Below are 17,212 nucleotides of genomic sequence, written 5' to 3'. Positions count from 1 at the left end.
TGGAGATACTCTGTAACTGTCATATCCCCTTGTTGTAGATCACGAAACTCTCGCTTCTTCTGTGCCACTATTCCCTCCGGCACATGAGCTTTCCGAAAACTATTGCAGAACTCGTCCCAAGTGATATCTGTAGTGGCAGTCCGAGTAGCCAGAAGGTTATCCCACCAAACGGAGGCGGGTCCCATCAGTTGGTGAGTCGCGAAAGCGACCTTCTCTTGATCACTGCACTCCAAAAGATTCAGCTTCTTTTCGATTGCATGTAGCCAGTCATTTGCTTCCATCGGGTTGGTTGTGCTCGCAAACGTCGGTGGTCGAACTCGAAGAAACTCTGATAACCTTGATTGTGCTGGCAGTGGTCCTTGGTGTTGATTTTGCTGCTGATTCATCCAAAGCTGCATCACCTGTTGGTGTTGTTGTTGCATCTGTTGCATCATCATGGTCATCATCTGAGCCTGGTTGGCTAGAACTTGGGCAATCATCGGGTCCTCTTGTTGCGGCGGTGGCGGTCCATTGCGCGAACCTTCATGGTTTTCTTGACTTCCAGTTGCTCCATTGTTGTTGCGGTTACTGTTCCTTGTGTTCACCATCTTCAGAGCAGAAGGAGAGAACAAAGGCAGAGGAGAAAATCAAAGGGGCTTTTCTTGAATTACTCGAGTGAAATTTTCTGATCTGGATTAAAACACTTAAAAGAGCACTCAACTCCTGGTGGTACGACCATAACGCCTCCACTTGTTATGGTGAACCGCTAACCCCAAAACAAACCTACACACACAAAAACTACCAAGCAACGACTAAAAGGCGATGCTAGGGTAACGTCTACGGCTCGAAACGGCTGCGACGACTGAAGAAGCAACGCTTGACTCTTGAACGACTTGTCTTCAACTTGAGAGCGACGCTTGGAGTAGCGCAGACCTGACTCTTCACCTCGGGAAGAACTTGAATCTTCGGTCTTGACACTTGATCAGCTGAAGTCGTTGTCGACTGCTGCGACGAAGGGACGGGCTCGTCGATGGGATGACACACATCTATAGAGATCAAGGTTTGAGAAGCAAGTATGCTCAGCTAAATTTTCAAAACCAAAAGACTCGACTCTTTTTTTTAAACGACTCAAATTTTGCAAAATCTAATGCATATGAAAGAAGGCTCCTAGGGTTTCCATTTGGCTCATCCTACGGTCAAGATTGGCTCTGATACCAACTTGTCACGCCCAGAAATTTACACCAAATTTCTGAACAATAGCATGTATTAAATCTCGGTCCAGGCATCAGCCCGAGTACACACTATGACAAATTAATACACAGTTCCACGGCTTAAAAACAAATAAAAACAATTATCTATCGAAATGCAGCGGAAAGAGGAAAACAAGACTAGACCATCTAATCTTCAGCTTCAGCTTGCGAAGACGGCTCCACACCACAGGCACTCTCGACGGCGGACTGAACCTTACTTCAACCTTCGGAACAACCTTCTTCTGACACCGGCTCTGGCGCTTGCTCTGGTGGGGGGAAAATTAAGCAAGGCTGAGTACAAACCACCGTACTCAACAAGTAACACCCAAGAGAGGGAGAATAATGAATGCAACAGGGTATCAAGGATAGGCTAAGGTTAACTTGCACAAAAGCTGCAGTAATTTAGCAAAACAGTAGATAAAATAGACTGAAATAAAAGTGAAGTAAACATTTAAAATAATCATCCACTGTCCAACGTTACACCACGTTGCAACAGGCCCAGACCGCTGTCGAACGTTACACCACGTAGCGATAGGGTCAACCCTCTGTCCAACGTTAAACCACGTTGCGACAGACCCAAACCACTGCCAACGTTACACCACATTGCGCAGGGTCAAACCAGTTCCAAGATTAATAAAATTATTAAAGGGGTTCAACTAATCCCAGTGAGTCTGTCGGTTCGCCCAATAACCGCGGGCACGGCTATTCGAATAGTTTTACTCTGCAGAGGTGTACAACTTTACCCACAAGACATGGCTGCCAAGCATGTTACCATGCCCCAACGTATCACCACGATACCTCAGTACGGAAACCATGATAAGACCTTTCACCTAACCCTCCCTAGACAATCGCACCACACTTCAGGTTTCACCCCCTCCTTTACACCAAGTCGGGCAGTCCCCTCTTGTGCCTTGGTAGATCCGGAAGCAGGAGAAGCTTTCGTTACACCACGATTGCCCGTCCATACTCCATCACGCCTACCCTTGCCTGGGTACGTCGAATAGGGACAAGCTAGATTACGAGTCTCACCGTTGCCCATTCTGGCTTGTGGTTAGTACGTGTAAGACCTTCAGGGTTTCCCGAGAACCGGTCCTTAATTGCCATGGGCACGACTCTCAAAACCATGCACCCACAGCCCACCATAAGCAATATTTTAGTTGTATTAAACCACATCGGGAAATGAATAATGATAACAACCATTGAAGGTGTACCAAAGTGCAACAATAATTAAATAATAATTGGTGAGCTAGTTGAACTAAGCATGGCTAAGCATTGACTAACCCTAATTCTAGTCAAATTAACCCTGGGATGACAATAATAAATGGGAATCAACGGATATAAAGGTAAACGCCCAATAGATAAATACAATAAATAGATTTGCATAAAACAATGCATGTTTGAATGTAAAAGCGGGGGATTTTATAATCATAGGTTCAATATGATCAAAGAAGGGTGCCACTTGCCTTGCTTAGACCCACGAGAAACTTCGGCGACGACTTCGGGAACGAACGGCGCTGCGACGGGGTCAAAACCTACGACAAACAAGGCAAAACAAACAAAACAGGCTAAAAAAAAACTACTGAAACAGAGAAAGAAACTATTTTTAATGGATTCTTGGCATTTTTCTGGATTTAATGAAACTTGAATGGACCTAAACGGAGACTAGATGGATTACTTATGAATTTTAGAAGTTTTCTGGGTTTTTAACTAAACAGAAAAGTCCTAAATCAATTATTGCGCAATTAATGGGGCTGCTGACGTCAGCGAGGAGAGAGGAACTGACGGCTGACAGGTGGGGACCACCTATCGGTGAGAGAGAGGGGGAGGTGGGCGGCTGACACGCGGGCCCGGGGAGGAGAGAGAGGAAGGGGCTGGCGGGGAACGACTGACGGGTGGGTCCCACTCGTCAGCGAGAGAGGACAGAGAGGAGCGAGCAGAGCGCGCGGCTCGCGGCTCGCGGCGCGACGGCGCGGCGGGCGGCGACCGGCGGACGGCGGCGCGGACCGGCGGGTATGCGGCGGACGGCGGCGATTGGCGGCGGCGGCCGGGAAGCGAGGACGTCGGCGGCGCGAGCAGCGGCGGCGGGAGCGGCGGCGACGGCGAGGGCCGAGGAGGAAAGGGGAGGTGGCGATGGCGATGACCGGCGGCACGAGGGCATCGACATCAGCGACACCGACCGGCGACCGAAGGGCGACGACGGCGTCGGCGAGGAGGAGGCAGAGACCGCGGCGGGGTGGCGCGGCTCGGAGCGGCGGCGACGGCGAGGGCCGAGGAGGAAAGGGGAGGTGGCGATGGCGATGGCGCCGGAAGGTGGAGGCGACGGCGGGCGCAGGCAGCGAAGGCTTGGTGGCCGCGCGACGATGGTGGCGAAGGGCGGAGATGCAACGGCGAGCACCGGCAGCGCCCGACACCAAACGACGGCTCGCGGGATCGGGTGGCGGCGGAGGACGGCGACCGGCACTTACCGTTTGCACGGGGAGGTCGGCAGCGGCGGCGAAGAGGGGAGAAAGAGGGAGAGAGGAGCGGAGCGCTCACCAGTGGCGACGAGGAGCGGCAGCAGGTCGGCGAGGATGAGGCAGAGGTGATGACGCAGACGAGCGACGGCCTGCGACGTTCGGGGGCGAGATCGGCCGACGGCGTCGAGACGACGGGGCACGGCGGCGGAAGGGACGAAGGGGCGGCGACGAAGCTCGGCGACCACCGGTGGCGACGAGGGCCGGCGGAAGGTCGGCGAGGACGAGGCGGAGGTGGTGACGCGGGTGGGCGGCGACGTCCAACGGCCGACGGGGAAAACGGCGGCTGACGGCGACGGAGGGAAGCTTCGGCGGAAAGGGGGAAAGTGGCGGCGGGGCGGCGGCGCGAGGATTTTATAGGTGGTGGCGCCGGCTAGGGCGGAGCGGCCGGTGGAGACCGAGTCGGCGACGACGCGGCGAACTCGGCGGCGGCGGTTGCGGCGGTGGTTGCAGCGGTGGCGCGGCGGAGGACTCGGGGCGGCGGCGGACTCGGCTGGCGCGACGCGGAGGCGGGGGCGCTGGCGAAACCTGGTCGCTGACAGGTGGGCCCCACCTGTCAGTGGCGCGAGGGGAGGAGGGAGGCGAGACGGACTCGCGGCGAGCGCGGGCGCGGACGCGCGAGCGAGCTGGGCCGGGCGGCGGCCCAGGCGGAGGCGCGCGCGGGCGGAGGAGGCTGGAGCGGGAGGCCGGCTCGGCTGGGCCGGCCGGGCGGGGAGAGGTGGGCCGGCTCGGCTGGGCCGGCCCGGGAAGGAGGAGAGGAAAAAGAAAAAGGAAAAAGAAAAGGAAGGGAGGAAAATTGGACTTCGGCCCAATTTGAGAAGGAAGGGAAAAAGAAAGGAAAAAGGAGGGAAAAAGGAAAACCCCACTTTTGCCGAATTTTAAATTATTTTGTTTGGCCAAATTTTATACTTCTGCAATTTGAATTTAAATCCAGTTAATCGATTTGCGAGCCTCGATTTAATTGAATTAGGTTCTTTTTAGAGGGATTTTTCCTGAGTTAATTAAGCCAATTGTTGCTTACGGATTTCTTTTTACGATTTAGGCTTGGGATAAAACCCCGGGCGTGACACTTCCCCTCCTTGTCATTTCTAGAATCAGAACTAGCCGAGACCAGGAGATGCATGTCCTACGGAGAGATTGTCTCCTCTTTCCCGGGTCACCGGATGTCAGCTGTCCGACTAGCCCATATATTCAAATTGTGCTACCTTGGACTAGAGCCCAATGCCTGTACTTGGTTTGCTTATCCTGACTCAACGGATTATGAGGCGCCCAGCATACTGAGACTGGACGAAATCTTGGCCGATAAGTATTCTCTGGAGAATCTGGCCTTCGCTCTAACTCCGTGTCTGCTGCCCGTTAGCTTCCATTCTGGACGATCGGCTCAACCATCTTACAAATTCTACCACCTAGCCTTAGCAGCCAGGCAACTTGGGTGTGGTCAACTACCAGCCGATCTCTTTTTCTTGGGCAAGATCGAGTTGATAGGCAAAGTAACTTAGGACCTAGAGTTTGATCGAATTAGCAAGATGGCCGAGGTAATCCCCTTTGGATCAATGAACGCCTTTGATTTTGGGGTCACTACTCTGGACGCTTATGATGGATGGTGGGAGGAGCTACACCAACACTTATTCTCGGCCGTGGTCGGCTTCTTTTGCAATCGGATTGATTCCGACTATGAGTACTCCGATTCCGAGGTAACTTCCTATGCAGCTAGTACTTTCCTCCAATGCACTTCCTTACCACTACTAACCTTTTCTCCAACTTGCAACCCACTTACGCAATTCCTGCTGTTAGCCGGAGTGGCAAGCCGATTGAGTACTCAACCTCCGTGCTACCGGCTATAGGCCACGGTGCTCCCTCTCCTAGAAAGTATATCAAAAAGTTTTCAGGACCACCAAGTCTGCTGAGAAGGCCCAAACGAAGCAAGAAGTGTGATCGAGCCCCGAAGAAGAAATTGAAGATCACCACAGAGGCCATTCCTTTGGAGACCACTTCAGCTGATATGGATGCTGCTATTGATGCCGCAGCCGACGGTGATTCAGATACTGACGTCAGGCAAAAGGTAATTGCCCATCTCTTCACTTTTCGGTAGGTAATTACCTCTTGAACTATAGCTACTGCTTTATTCAGCCGATCGCTTTCTCAGATTTCTTTCTTCCAGTCTCTCAAGTCATCGGCCGATACTACCTTGATTCCGACCGATGCTCCTGGTCCCACTCCCGCTGCCGGGGTCGTATCTACAGTACCGAGTCCGACCCCTACGCCTTCTACAACCGGCCCGGCGCCAAAACCTGGGAAGAAGCACAAGATGGTGGTTCACCACCCTTCTCGGCAGATTACTTCCTCTGCATAGGAATTTTCTGATGATTCCTCCGCTATCTGATCTTGCGTTTATGGCTAACTCTCCGTTTCATTTTGCTAGCCTGCCGATGCTCCCAGCTCACCGACCCTTCCGGCCGATATCAATCCTACACCAGTGCCCGTCCCAGAGGATGTTCTCGTGCCTGCTAGCACGCCTATCCAACCGCCCGATGTTGTTTCCATGGCGCAGGTAATTTTTTTTAGCTTGTCCCGTTGCTTTGCTTGCGCTCTAGCTTACCTGTCATTCCCATCCAAGACTTGGGGAATTTCTTCTCCTTTGACGTCGGCCAATATCTGGACCCACCTCAGGCCGATGTCGATGATCCCGCCGATCTGCTAGCCGACATTCAAGCAATGCTTCGTGATATCCTAGCTAGGCTGGATTACCCGATCGACACACTAATCAACCACGCCGGTCTGATCAGGTCGAGGATTGAGGAAGTGCAAGACCAGTTACCCGATGATCTGATAGACGCCATTGCCCTGGCGGGTTATATTGAAATTCACAGACTTCCGGTAATCCAGCCCCGCCGGCGAATTGAAGACTATGCCTCCCAAGTTAAGGCCCAAGCAAGGGTAGAAGCCGATCAAGAAAAGGCCGTTAGAGAGAAGGCCAAGCTGGAGGAACTTCAGTTGGCTGCGCCAGCCATATCAGCTAAGATTGCCGATCTGCAACTAAAGAAGGCTGGCTTGGAAGCGCAGCTGGCTCGGGTCGTAGGGGATCTTGCCTCTGAGGAGGAGAAGTTGGCGAACCTTCCATCCGTGGTCACTGCCCAGGAGCAGATTCTGAAATGGACTGTTCAGACTGCTATTTCTAGCCGCCGATCTCCTAAAGCAATCCCCGGCACTGATAGCGACGACTTGAAAGTCATCCAGGATGCCGATGGTGTTCGCTTGTGCGCGATAGCAGCCCTTAAAAGATATCTGGGCTTGTAAATCCTTCTCCAACTTTATTCTATTATCGGGCTGTTACTGTGACTCAACACTTCTGTTGGCTTTTGGCAACCCTTGGTTTCATGTTATAACTTCTGCTTTTTTGTCGTGACTTGTCTTCCGTCTTGATTTGAGATGGATTTTGGTCTAAGGGTGATGTATTAACACCGGCCATCTTAAGGCGATACTTGATTGTATCAGCTTTCACGTTAATCGGTTTTAGCCGATCAAGTGTTTATCCATACGCTCGGATAGTATTTCTTTAGGTATTTTCCGTTTAACGCTCTCCCGAACACTTCTCCATACAGTACCTCTAGCATATATGCGTTTCCCGGGGCACACATGTGAATCCGAAAGGGTCCTTCCCAATTCGGTGACCACTTGCCGAAAATGTGATCTCTGGATCCGATCGGCAAGACCAGCTTCCATACCAATTCACCTTGCTCAAAAGTTTTTGACTTGACTTTCTTGTTATAGTGTCTTGATACTCGAGCCTTGTTTTCTTTTATTTTTTCCAACGCCCTTAACCGGGATTGGGCGACTTCTTCTGACTCGTCCATCATGAGATTATAATATTCATCGGCTATCAACTGGTCTTGCAACATCAATCTCCTAGAGCCGATGTTATTTTCCCATGGGAGTACCGCCTTATGCCCATATACCAGCTGATAAGGTGGAACTTGGATGGATCCATGACATGCCATCCGATAAGCCTAAAGCGAATCGGCTAGCGAAGTGTGCCATCTCCTAGGTTGCTCGGCTATCTTTCTTTTTATTAGCTTGATCAAGCTCTTGTTTGAAGCTTCTGCCTGTCCATTAGCCTAATCGTAGTAGGGAGATGAATTGTTGGAATTCTTCCGAGATAAATACCGATCTTTGGTCTGTGGTTATTGTCTGGGGAATCCCGAACCGGTATATGATATGCTCCTTTATAAAATTTATCATGTCAGCCGAAGTTACTCTTTTGAGCGGTATGGCTTCGACCCACTTGGTGAAATAATCTGTGGCCGCCAGTATGAACTTATGCCCTTTGCTTGACGGGGGTATCGATGCCCCAGCCTCTGAACGGCCAAGGTTTGATGATTGGGTTCATAGCCGATGCTGGAGATCTTTGTATGTTTCCGAACCTTTGACAGTCTTGACAACTCTTGTAGTATGTAAAGCAGTCCTCCAGCATAGTCGGCCAATAGTACCCCACTCTCCGCAACAACCACTTCATCTTGTAGGCCGATTGATGAGTACCGCATATGCCGTCATGCACTTCGCACATTACCACTTTGGCCTCCTCTTTGTCTAAGCATCTCAGCACACGCCATCAATCGTCCTGTAATATAGCAAATCTTCGAGTAGTACATATTTGAGCGCTTTGTACCTAACTTTTCGGTTGGCTGATGACGATGGGTCTTTCAGGTAATCGATAATCTCTCGTCTCCAGTCATCGGCCTCTGTGCACGATATGCTTTCTTCTTTTGTCAGCTCTATCTGTGTTATTTCTGCTTCGGTTTCTGAATTCATCGGCCGGTAGCCCGATGACCCCTGGGCGAGAGTTTGCTTCGGCGTTCTGTTCTCGAGGGATATGGGTTAACGCGATTTGCTTGAGGTCCCCTAGTAATTCTTTAGCAGCTTCATGGTAGGTCTTGAGGACGTCATCTCTGCATTCGTATTCCCTGGATAGTTGTTTGATTACCAACTGAGAATTTCCCACGATTTTGACTGCCTCGGCACCTATTTCTTTTAGCAGCTCCAACCCTTTGATCAATACTTCGTACTCGGCCTGATTATTGGTCCGATACGGCTTGATTGTGTATGCAAACTCGAAGCATGCCCCCCGAGGCTAGATTATCATTAGGCCGATGCCGCACCCATGCTGGCAAACCGACCCATCGAAGAATACCGTCCAGGGCACAATCTCGACGTAATCGGCCTTCTTGTAGTGTTCGACTATGAAGTCGGCCATTACCTGTCCTTTTACTGCCTTGGCCGACTCGTATTTCAGGTCATATTCTGTTAGTGCCAGTATCCATTTTTCACATCCTTCCTATCAGAACCGGGGCCGATAGCATGTATTTTATCACATCGGCTTTACACACGACCGTACAATCAGCCGCCAGCAAGTAATGCCTTAGCTTGGTGCATGAAAAATATAAGCACAGGCATAATCTCTCGACTTCTAGGTATCTTGTTTCGGCATCCAACAACTTTCTGCTCAAGTAATATACCATCCTTTCCTTGCTGTCTAGTTCTTGGATAAGTATCGAGCCGATAGTTTTCTGATCGGCTGACAGATAAAGTTTGAAGGGTACCTCTTTTCTGGTGGCATAATGACTGGAGGGTTCTTCAAGTATTCTTTGATCTTATCGAACGCCTTCTGGTGACTCTCCCCCCACGAGAATTCTTGATCGGCTTTTAATTTCAGCAAAGGATGGAAGGGTTCGTGTAAGAGCCCTAGGTTCATAACCAGGTATTTAGAAATTCATTTGTTGTCCTTTAGAGTGCATATTTACTATATTGCAATTTGATCATATGCGATAACAAAATTAACTCTAATCGGTAAAATTGAAACCACTTCTATTTGAGCAATAACCTGAACAGAAGTATACATATTTAATATTTTATTCAAATATTAGATTATTTATCATCACTAAATATAAATTTTGTTGAATTTTAACTCTCTGTTTAGGCCTCCTAAAAATTCAAACCAAGTTTCAGCCTAACCCATTTCATCTTTTCACCAGATTTAAAATACTTGGAATTTATGTGTGAAACTTTCAAAAATGGAAACTAGGTAACTCAATCTATCTCAACACCAAAACACACATTTTTCACACTCTTGTAGCTTAATCAAATTGAATTTACCAAGGGAGGGAAATAAAATAAATCCTGAAAACTGCAAGAGTGTATCTGTACTTAATTTTTCACCCACCTCTCTCACCCTCCTAGACAGCCATGACTTGGGCCTACTTGTCATTGACCTTGGGTATCTCTTTAGCCCCACAACACCCTCGTGGGCGTGCTCCCACCTCAGGATATAAGGGGGAGGGGCAGAGAAAACCCCTTCATCTCCCTCCCATTCTGTTCTTGTTGCTGTTCTGTTTTTCCATGAGCTAAGCTCCCTCTTCATTTTCCCCTCCCCAAATCTTCACAAAAATGCAAGGATCCAGCCCTGCATGTCACACCACAAGATCCCCAAGGTTGTAAGCTTTCCATCCATCCAAATAGCTTGCACATGCATCGGTTGCTGAGGGAGATCGAGAAGGAAAGAGGATCTTGCTGCTTGGTGCAGAGCAGCAGCAGCAGTTGTTTTCCTCCTCTTGGTGAGCTTTCTTCCCCATCCATAGCTACTCTCTTAGGTTCCCCATCATGCTGAGCATTTCTAGCCTCCTCCATAGGTCACCGGTTCAAGATTTGAAGGCTAGTAGCAGGCTGCAAGCTGTTTTCACTTCTTCGGTGACAACAGCCCGGTGTCTTCTTTGCTTCCCTGTTTTGGTGAGTTTTCAGCTTCTTCAACTCAAGCTGAAAAGTGTCTTCTTAGAAGTAGGATCAAGTCCTTAATGTATGTTTTCTTGCATGTGATGCTCTTGGCATTCATGCACTAGATCGAGCCATCCACACGTGCTGTTTTGGCTGAAAAATGAGTGAAATTTGAAAATCCATAACTAATTCATATGAGCTCCGATTTCAGTGAAACAAATTCTTATTGCTTCATAAAACAGATCTCTTCATTGTTGTAAAATAAAAATGACCAACATTTTACAGTTTTTCTCTGTAGGAATATAAATAGCTATATGTCTCCCTTGTGTGGTCTAGCTCTTCATAGATTCATAAGAAATTATTGGTAAAAGCTAAAATTGTGAAACCAATTTTGTTGAGCTTATATTTTGTTACTCTTTGCTGTTGTGAAAATAAGCTTGACAATACTCCCCTTAAATCATGTTTAGGAGTGTATTTAGCATTCCCATGATTTTAACTTCTAAGATCCATAAATAAATAATGACAATACATAAAGCTGTGGAATAATTTTTCTTAGTACCTGTGAGTGATGTACTGCCCACTAAAAATAATTATACAAGTAAAAACTTGGTTTGAGTTGCAAGTTACTTGTAATGATCTAAAGTAGACTTAATTACTTACGGAGCTGTCATTATCTGACCTGAAAGCTTGTCATTTTCATATCTCCTAAACAATAAGTGATAATCTAGTGATTCTTTCACCTAAATTCAAGTTAACATGTGCTCTACTCAGTGTATTTATTTCATGATTTATTGATCATTTTGCATGTGCATGTTTATTTGGCTCTTATTCGCATATTGCTTCTTTTGGTAGATTTGGAGAATCCGGAGTACCGAGCCATATCCAGAGGAGGATAGTGACTACCCTCAGCAGGAAGGCAAGCACCTAAGCATATATAACCTATGCTTTCTCTATAAATATCTTTGGTTGCAAAACTATACCTATATATATGCATGTGTTTCCTAGATGTTAAAACATCGGTTTTGGGTGAATTGGTAGATCCCAATTGTGCATTTATTCTCTGTTATATTGCTCACCTTATGCCTTGTCACCACCGTGAAGGAGTGTTAGGCTTGTTTACTTCATTCATGCTTAGTCATGCTTAGTGCTAATAGAAATATAAGGATTGACATTACTATAGTTTGTGGTGTGTAGACAACTTGTACTAATGGGCATAAAACTTGAGCACTTACACTAAATTATGGTTGATGAAATATGTTGGACTTGGACGGGTGGTAGGGCGATGAAGGGAGGTTGGTTTCCCCTGATGCAAGTAGCCCCATTTGGGTCGTTAAGGACTGAACATTTTGACATCTATTCAAGCACCCTTCGTACTTACCACATGCCTTATTTGGGACTGACTTGTTCTTTACTAGCTCTACTGTGATTATTTATACCACGTTGGAGAGACGTGAGGACAGGTAGCCCTTTGGAGGGCCTCGGGTGCCTATGTTGGCCGGGGGTGCCTCCCGCGTGGTGCGCCCACCTTGGTCACACCACACACGCACGTGACTGAGTCGTCAGGAACCCCGGCGTGGTATATGTGGTTGGGGTGGGGGTTAGGAAAGACATGTAATGAGCTTGTATCACTCGCGTACCGCACTCGACGAGGTGTGTAGCTTTTGATCCTTGTTCATTTCATGTGGGTACAGTTGTACACCTCTGATCAGAGTATAATCTATTCGAATAGCTGCGTCCTCGGTTATGGACATTGCTTGATGTGTTAGTCAGTTATGTTAGCATCAAATGTGGATTAATATGGATGAGTTTGTGTTTGATGGTGGTGTTGGCATGCTGTGCCATGATGGAGTGGAGTTGGGTAGTCCCTTGTTGTTGGTGAGAGCGCCGTTTGGGCTCTTTTGCTTATGCATTTCAGAATTGTATACTTGCAGTCCATAAGTTAAAATCATGTTATATTTACTATTACTTAACCACTTTAACTGTTATTTGCTCAATAAAATTGGCTTTATGCAAATATTGCACCTAGATGGCTTAAGTTAAGGTAAACCTTGCATACTCCTCTTTCCCTTTTATATATAGTTTTGGGTAAGACTTGCGAGTACAATCTTGTACTTAATCCGGTGTCTGCATTTTCAGGTGAGGATTCCGGGTATGAGTTGTGCTTCTTGTGTGGTCACTGCTCTGCCGGGGGTGGCAAGGGCAGTGAGTGATCCCTTCTCTTGCAGCTTGGCTCTTGCCCGGTTGGTTTGCCCTTATGGCGTTGTGCCACCGTCGGCTTTTGTTTTATGCTTATGAGCTTTATTTGAGTCTTCCACTTCTACTCATTTTGTGTATGTTGGGACCTTGGACCCTATGTTGTATCATGTAGCTTGCCACTTATTATCCATGATATGGTACTGTTATGACTATTAATTGCTTACAATGAAAATGTGAGGCTAGTCGCATTCCTGGGGACTAGCTAAGCATGAGTAACGAGTTTTGATCGCTTGAGATAATCGGGGATAGCGCTTTGGATCGAGTCACTGGGGTATGCTTTTGGTCGCCACCTTCGAGTGGTTGATGTGCATATGACGGAGTAGACTGGCAAACTATCTTACGGTTATGTCTTGCGCTCACTACTCGGCATTCCGATTATTATAACAGAAGGTTGTCAACTGTGATCATGGACACATTGAGGACGAGTGGCTATTTATGTGTGTATGGATCTCACTCCTCCAATAGTATGTGATGGTCATGTTGGACATTGGATGTTATAATACTCGGGGTGTCCACAGTTCGATTCTTCCGGAGAGATTTGATATGAATCTACGGATGAAATTAATCTTGCCGATCAAGGATTCTAATTTTGTTTTGCTTTCCGGAGGTTGAGTATCGTTTATCCCTTGGAGACATCCTTGGGTTACCTCGATCCCTTTCTCATGCACCATGAATCCCAGGAACTCTCCTACCGAGACAGCAAAGGCACACTTGGTTGGGTTCATCTTCAATCCATATTGCCTTGTTGTTTCCAGCACGCGCCGAAGGTTGCCCAGGTGTTCATCTACTGTTCTGGATTTGACTACGACATCGTCTATGTAGATCTCTACCAAGGAGCCGATTAAATCATGGAAGATGTAATTCATGGCTCTCTGGTAGGTTGCTCTGGCACTTTTAAGTCCGAACATCATGACGACCCATTCGAACAAACCGATTGCCCCCGGGCACCTAAAAGCTGTTTTGTGGATGTCCTCCTCCGCCATGAATATTTGATTGTAACCGGCGTTGCCATCCATGAAACTTATCATCTTGTGCCCTGAGGCTGCGTCTACCAACTGATCGGCTACTGGCATCGGGTACTCATCCTTAGGAGTTGCCTTGTTCAGATCTCTGAAATCTACGCAGACTCGTAGCTTGCTATTTTTCTTGAGTACTGGGACGATATATATTAGATACCCACTCTGCATACCGACAAGGCCGGATAAACTTAGCCTCGTATAGCCTAGTGATTTCTGCCTTGATCGGTACATACATGTCGAGTTTGAACCTTCTCGGTGGCTGCTTGAAGGGCTGATAACCTGGTTTAATCAGCAGCCGATGTTCAACGATTGATCGACTTAATCCTGGCATCTCGTGATATTCCCATGCAAAACAATCCACACACTCTTTTAATAATTTTATTAATTCTTCCTAGAACTCTGGTGTCAAATTTGCGCTTATGTATGTCGGTCTGGGCCTATCTCCCGGTCCTATGTCTATTTTTTCTAGCTTGTCGGCCAACATAAATCCTTGGCCTAGCTTGCCATCTAAGTCATCTACTGCTCTGGTTAGGGTGTTCACTGGGACTCCTGATCGCGTATCGGCTGGATCCCAATGTCCGATACGCTCAGGAATTCCCCCGACCAGGGTTTTTCGGATATGCACTCATAGCCTTCTGCTTCCCACGTGGGAAGATCTGTTGTGGCTATGTTAACTGACCTATCGGCAGCCACCACTTTCACTTGATCCCCATGCCATTGTATCAGAGTTTGATGCATGGTGGAGGGAATGCAGCAGTTAGCGTGGATCCAATCCCAGCCGAGCAGCAGACTGTAGGATCCTTTTCCATCGATGACAAAGAACGTGGTCGGTAGCTTTTTGCTTCTGACTGTGAGTTCAACATTGAGACATCCTTTGGCCTCCAAAGAGTTGGCCTGAAGTCCTTGAGAATCATGTTAGTCTTGATAAGATCTTCGGAAGTTTTGCCCAACTTTCTGTAGGTAGAGTACGTCATTAGATTTATTGCCATGCCTCCATCGACTAGTATCTTTGCTGTCGGCTTTCCATTGACGTGCCCTTGGATATAGAGTGGTCGAAGATGCTGATGGTCCTTCTCTGTCGGCTTCTCGAAGACCGTCGGCTGTGAGGGCAGCACCAGCTGGGCTGTCACCTCCAATACCTCATCATCAAACCAATCGGCCCTGAATTCTGCTAGTAGAATAACTACCATGTTTACATCGGCCGATGGTTTATGGACTTCTGACTTGATGCACCATTCTTTGCATGTCCTTTTGGGTGCCGGTGGTTGTTCTTCGCCTTGCTGTTGTTGAAGCTCGCATTGGCGAAGTCGTTCCAGCCATCTCTTCTGATTCTTAGTGAACAAGCCGCTGGGACACCATTAGTTAGGTTTCATCGCTTGCAGCTCCTCTCGATCATCGCAATACTGGCCGATCTCTTCCTCATCGTAGTCTTCATAGTCTTGCTCCCGAGGGCCCAGCTTGTCTTGCACTGATACATTCTTGACCTCCTGGGGCGCGGCTGCCGGCTGGTGTAACCTAGCTCTTCGGGGTTGCATTCTAGGCAGTCTTCTTTTGATGGTAGTTGTATCTTCTCTTCCCAGCAGTATTGGAAGAACGGGCAATCCCAATGATCATCGTATCGGGACGGCCCGTCACGCCTTTGGCTCCTTTCGAAACGCCAATGGTACATGTTCATCATTGAGGCGGAGGTGATGTCGTTGTTACCTGGACGTTTCCTTGAGCTGCTGCTCGACCCGTAGCCAAACCCAGGCTGGACCATACTGACGGGGAATGGATGCCCGTCAATTTTCATCGGCTTCTTTGTATCCTCGAAGTTGATGCGACCCTGTTCAACTGCTGCTTGGATTTGCCGCCGAAAGATTTGGCAGTCGTTCGTGTGGTGGGAAACAGAGTTGTGCCATTTGCAATACTTCTTCTTTTTAAGCTCTTCAGCCGATGGTATGACATGTCCCACCGATAGCTGGATGTGCTTTTCTTGTAGCAGTAGGTGGAAGATTTTATCAGCCTTGTTAACGTCGAAGTCGAACTTCTTGGTTTCCTTCGCTCCCTTGACCCAGGAGAAACTCACCGGCTTCTTGTTCCTAGTCCACTCTGCCAATCCTGTGTCGGATTCTTCAACATCAGAGTCCGATGATTCCTCGACTAGGTATGCGACGCGACATTGGAATTTATCCTTCCTGGCCACCTGGTATCGGATCTCATGAGCCGATACTATCTGCGCGAGGTGAGCTAAACTTTCGAATTCTTGTGCTGAGAATTTCTCTCTGATCTGGCCGAGCAAGCCCTGGAATGCCAGTTCGGCGAGCTGTTGATCCCTTAAGTTTAGCCGATAGCATCGGCTTCTAACGTTGTAGAACCTCTGGATATAGTTGTGGACCGACTCGTCCATCTTCTGCCTGACTGTGGTGAGATCGGTCAGTGTCATCTCCTGTACTCCCGCAAAGAAATATTTGTGGAATTGTTTTTCCGGCCCAGTTCTTGACTGAATTTGGAGGTAGAGACGAGAATCAGGTGAAAGCCGATCCAGACAGCGAGAGTGGGAAGAAGCGCACTTTCAGTGCATCTTCAGCCGATGCTTCGCCACATTGAGCTAGGAATCAGTTGACGTGCTCAATGGTCGACATGCCATCTTGCCCCGAGAACATGGAAAAATCCGGTACCCTGTACCGGTGAGGTAACGGCACCCTTTCAAACCACTCAGGGTATGGGCGCCGATACATAGTTGTTTGTTCCCTTGGTCTTAGGCCAAAGCATTCTTGCATGACTTCGGCTATGTGGTCCATCCATTCTTCACCTCTGAACTGCCCTCTTGGCACTGGGTTAGGTTGATGGAACTGGTTTTCATACATCGGCTCTTGCCGATGGGGCCATGCCGGAGGCTACTGATACGGCTGGTTGTCTCGGTAATAGGGATCAGCGTGGCGAGCGTTCCTCGGCGGAGTCCTCTCCTGGTAAGGTTGTCTTAGTCTTTCTGGGATCTCCTCGAAGTGTACACGAGAATTGTACGGTATCGGCTCGTCCTCCCTTCAATCTCTTTCATCCCTGTACTGCCGATACTTTGGTCTTTCCCCATCTGGGAAATACCTGGGCCCCCTTTGGTGTGATTCCCATCGGGAGCTTCATCGGCCACCTGCCGGATTAGTCCCGATAGAGTGTTTACCAGTACCCCCGATTGGTTGATGAGGGCATGGTGTACTGCCAAATACACCATGTCCTGTAGATTCGGCTGGTTCTCTAAGGGAGGGTCGCTACCACCACCTTTCCCTACGTCACCTCCTTTTCGACGCTCTGAACTCGACGTCGAAAGCTCAGATTTCTACACAGGACCGTCTCGAGTCATGCTGAAGGACTCAAGGCATAGTTTCTGAAACTTATCCATGTGGCGCTGCACCAGGGCTCGCTGTTCATCGGTGAGGCTCTCCCAGGTGAT

General features: G+C 48.3%; 1 long non-coding RNA gene across 1 annotated transcript; it reads left to right on the top strand.

The window, feature by feature from the left end:
- Positions 1-10,114: 10,114 nt before the first annotated feature.
- On the top strand, positions 10,115-11,419 carry LOC107304266. The gene is made up of 3 exons (XR_001550293.2): positions 10,115-10,350; positions 10,426-10,522; positions 11,360-11,419. It is a non-coding gene; the product is annotated as an uncharacterized LOC107304266 (long non-coding RNA).
- The last annotated feature ends 5,793 nt before the right edge of the window (positions 11,420-17,212 follow it).

The sequence above is a fragment of the Oryza brachyantha genome, chromosome 5 (assembly GCF_000231095.2).
Source record: "Oryza brachyantha chromosome 5, ObraRS2, whole genome shotgun sequence".
NCBI lineage: Eukaryota > Viridiplantae > Streptophyta > Magnoliopsida > Poales > Poaceae > Oryza > Oryza brachyantha.
This window is presented reverse-complemented; position numbering and strand designations above follow the sequence as displayed.